Source organism: Dreissena polymorpha, chromosome 13 (genome assembly GCF_020536995.1).
Source record: "Dreissena polymorpha isolate Duluth1 chromosome 13, UMN_Dpol_1.0, whole genome shotgun sequence".
NCBI classification, from domain to species: Eukaryota; Metazoa; Mollusca; class Bivalvia; order Myida; family Dreissenidae; genus Dreissena; species Dreissena polymorpha.
The window spans coordinates 62602832-62607586 of NC_068367.1; the positions used below are offsets into that span (position 1 = coordinate 62602832).

Here is a 4755-nt window from a genome sequence, read left to right on the forward strand (position 1 = left end):
TATGCAGTTCGTCTGCGAGCTGATCAGTCCATTTTAGGCCTTTAGCCACGACCTTTTTCCCCTTATAACCTAACCCAAACTTTGCCTTGGTAGATATTATTGGCTTTATTATACTACGCTCAATTCTTTCACGGATCGTTGGGTCTTTAATAGCATCCATTTGTTCAAGCAAGCAAAATTGTATCAGCTGCGTTTCTACTTGCTGTATCTGGAAAGTGTTGGTAAGCTAAATCATGATGGTAAGCAGCATTATCAACTCGATCAACTAGTTTACTCCAGTCTTTATAAGCACCAGTTGAAGTTAATCGTTCGTTTAAAGTAGTTCCAGGTCCTGCAAAGTTCATTCCTGGAATATGCATTTCACCAGGCAATTTAGCCCACGGAAGCTTTACTTTACTACTTACCGAATTTAACGACGAAACCAAGTCTCCTGCAGTTTTAGTATGAATTTTTACAAACTGTGTTTTAACACAAACGCAAACGATGCACTTTCCGCGAACCATACGTTTATTGTTTTTACTTACAACCTTTTGCATATCAACTGTTTCAGTTTTGTTTCAGTTTTGCTTTTGTACTTTAGATGAAAAAATAATTTATATTTAAAATGGAAGTTACAGATCTTTCGTTAAATGATGGCATTTCAAAAAGATGCAACAGCAGACTTTTACCGAGATCAATACGAGGTCTTATTATTGGTAAAAGCGGATGCGGAAAAAACTATACTATTGTTAAACCTTTTACTACGACCAGGATGGTTAGACTACAACAACTTGCAAGGTTTTGGCAAGTCGCTATTTCAGCCGGAGTACAGAATTATTAAAAAAGCGTTTGAAGAAAAGCTGCCTAAAGAAGAAATTCTGAAATTGTTTGCCGGACAAGACTTTATCATAGAGAATGACGTTTCACCAGCTCTTTTAGTTGAAGAAATGGCTAAATGTTTAGATAGGCCAGCTGATATTGAATGTATTTTTTTAAAACGTCTGATTATGTACCTGATCCTAAGGACTTGAGTAGCTCTTAAAAGAATTTAATGATTTTTGACGACCTTCAGTTGGAAAAAAAACAAATGTACAACTTTTTACATAAGAGGACGCCACAGCAATGTAGACTGCTTTTATCTCGCAAAAAACTACTTTAAACTTCCAAGACAAACAATACGTGAACATGCAAACTTTATTTGTTTGTTCCCACAGGACAGGACAAATATTAATCACATCTACAATGATCACGTTTCAACTGATATGTTAAAAGAAGAATTTAGAAATTTTTGTAAAGTAGCCTGGGACCGTCCTCATGAAATTGCTGTTATAAATCTTACTAGTAAAAAAATAATGGTAAGTATAGATCAAGATTTGACTACTTTTACATACCTCACTAATATTATTTTCTATATAAAACTGGACACAAGAGTGCTCGAGGACATGTTATCAGAATTAAAACAAATTAGGATTAATACAAGTCCGAAGAATTCTTTTCACATTATATTTAAAGGAAATAGCTTTCGAATTTGTACTTCATTAAGACTAACAATTCAACTGGATGTAGACACAAATACGAAATGGCCTTAGTTAATTTGGAGACCTACTATTCATTTCAAAATATAGACTCTTTAAACAATAATTTCGCTATAGTTCTGTCAACGAAGAAAAATGGTTTGATATTAATATTCCCGAAGGTTCATACGAAGTTGATGATATTAACGATTACGTCCAACGAATAATGATGACAAATGAGTATTACAACTCTGTCTCGGACGATTACGCTGTAACGCTAGAGTCAAACGACTAGCACCAAGTTATAAAATAGATCTGACAACTGCAAACTCTATCAGAACGGTATTGGGGTTTAATGCAGAAGTATACGCATCAGGATATCACGAGTCATACAATATTGTAAATATATCACGTATTAGTAGCTTGAGAGTAACTTGTGATATAATTAACTCATCATATGTTAACAATTCGACTGACAACGTTATATGTGACGTCGTCAGCGAAAATCAGTCTTGTGTACGATGACGTTTATGTCGGGAAATCGCGAGATAAAAATCGTGTACGAAAATGCGCTGGATATTTCGTCTTTTGTATACAATTTCTCGGCTCATAATTTATGACATGCTTTGAAAATTTCCACAATATATCATGAATATGTCCTTTAAACACTGGCACAATTGGTGGTTTGTAATCCGTCTATTTAATTCAAATTATTCCCCTTGAATGACACAGTTTTGTTTGAGCAGTTCACAGGTAGCGCAGCCTGTCTCGTAGTGTTTACTTTCAATGGCTATTAAACGCTGTAAATCAAAATGATATTTCCACATGCTTAAAATAGGTAAGTGAGAGATATATGTGTATTTTGGCTTTGTGATCAATTTTCGCGACTCGCAAGTTTGACCCGGAAGTAAACTGTACGATAGCAACTGAATTGTTTACATGAAATGGTGATAGATTTAAATTTGACTTTAAAATATCATGTCTCAATTTATTAACACCAACACTATTCCATGTGAAATTTCACAAGATCAGGACACTTCGTTTTTAAATTTAAATGATTTATCGAATGTAAATGAACTTTATTTTGAAACTTCTCACCCCGGTACTCAAGATTTGTTTGATGTGGTAGATGATAATGAAAGTGACCTTGAGTCAAACCATGATGAGTCTGATATTGATATTGATGTAGAAGCTGTCAAAAAAATAAACATCAGATACTGTGTTTATTGAAAAGTCTGCACTTGATGTGGCAGAAGCTGATAAACAAAACAAATTTAAGGTTGACTTTTTAGGAATGTTTAAGCACAAATTTAAATAATAATTATTATTATAAATAAAGTGTTATGTAGATAAATAACCAATAATTTGATATTCTACAGGTTGGGAAGTTATTTTTCAAGACCCCGAGGAAGTGTGAGGTGTATGGAATCAGCTGTTAAGGATCTGGTATTTGAATTATTTTAATATCATTGCTATCCACAAACGGAATCAGTCTAAATGTAATCAACTACCAATTGATTATTTACATTTTATTGCTGTGTGTGTGCGTGTTTGTGTGCGTGTTTGTGTGCGTGTGTGGGCTGGAGGATATCATTCTTGTCTAATATCAATCTTTTATGATAAGAAAATAACCATGCATTATCTAAATGTTTCAAACCACTTTTTAATTCATTTGAAAAAAAATAACTATTTGGGTATCTCAAGTAAGTTATTACGGTTTATTTATTAGTCTTCTGTTTCACAGGAAAGCAGGTGTTTTACCTTGCAGACGAAGGCCAGTCACATGGTAAAGCTGCAAATGCTGTGGTCAGCCAGGTTCACCACTACCTCAACACATACTGCGAACAGCATGCTCACTTTCAGTGTGACAACTGTTGCGGCCAAAATAAAAACAACATAGTCATCTGGTACCTTCTGTGGAGAGTTCTTGTAGGTAATAACAAGCCCTTAGTCATTGTGTTTCTGATAGCTTTTTTAATGTTGAGAAATTAATTTAGCTAAACCTGTTGTTAAAAATATTTGTTTGCAGGAATGCAATTGCAAAATGGTAAAGCATGTTGATATGTAGTGAAAAATGTTAAACTTTTTTTACTCTGGTATCAATCCCAAAAGGAAAAATCTCTTAAAATAATATATTGAAATGAGTCAAACCATTTTTAAGTCAGTCAATTACTACAAAATACATATTCTAAATTGTAGCCTGACCTTTTTTAATTATTTTTTAACATTTCAGGTTTACACAGAATCATCACACTAAGCTTTATGTTGATAAGAGATACAAACTTTACACCAGATTGGCACTTTGGCATCTGAAAGTCAAAGTGGAGGTAAATTCCTTATCACAGTATGGTGTATGTGACCTGCATGATCCTTCTTGATAAACCTTGTTTGCATTTCCATAGGTTTATCCAGTTGTTTAGTTTGCCATGTAATAAAATATAAAAATAATAAAACATAAATCAATTAAAAATAGTGTTTAGGTACTTTATGTCTTGTAACAGGAAAATAAATATTTATTTTAGTAGTTTCAGCTGTTTTATTGGTATGAAATTCTTGATATGGCAAACAAAATCCCATGCAAAATCATCCTTCAAACTTTGTAGTTTTCTATTACAACAACAACTACAAAATAATAATTTAATAATAGGAAAACTATATTTTGCAATTGTTTCTTAATAAAATGGTAATCTTGATACAGAAACTTCAATGCAGAAATGTTGTCTGATGTCGCTGCGTCTTCGGGGTTATCATCAAGGACGGGCCACAACATCCCCCAGCATGTGGGGGACACTTCCAATCCTGTTGTTATCTAAGACAGGAAGGATTACCTTTCGTCATTGTTTCACCACATAAAGAATGTCACCAAATTTCATCAATTTCCATGTGTCAGCGGATCATCCCGGTGTTGTGGAGTGCAGGGAATTTATTGACTCACCAGAAGTCAGAATCACTCTCAGGAAGGTCTCGAAAGTGAATGTTAATGTGAGCTGTGACAACCTGCCATAAGAAATGTTTGTGAAAGGGCTTGATCTGGACCATCAGTGGTATTTATTTGAAAACATTCGTGAATTCTGTCGCACAGATAAACCAAAAACTTGACATGTCCGAAACGGTGAGCAACAAAAAAACAGACTGTGCCCCCAAAAAAGAAGATGCATTAAGATGCGCATCTGATCTTCTCTGATCATGCCACAACAATTACATACATCATGTATCAGTGTTCATTTTGGCAAAGGTATTGGGTGATATATTTTCCCCCAAA

At 34.2% G+C, this 4755-nt stretch overlaps 1 long non-coding RNA gene across 1 annotated transcript; it reads left to right on the forward strand.

Moving 5' to 3' along the window:
- The first annotated feature begins 2870 nt into the window (after positions 1-2870).
- On the forward strand, positions 2871-4528 carry LOC127855130 (uncharacterized). Its single transcript, XR_008037362.1, has 4 exons — positions 2871-2939; positions 3238-3426; positions 3727-3820; positions 4192-4528. It is a non-coding gene; the product is annotated as an uncharacterized LOC127855130 (long non-coding RNA).
- The last annotated feature ends 227 nt before the right edge of the window (positions 4529-4755 follow it).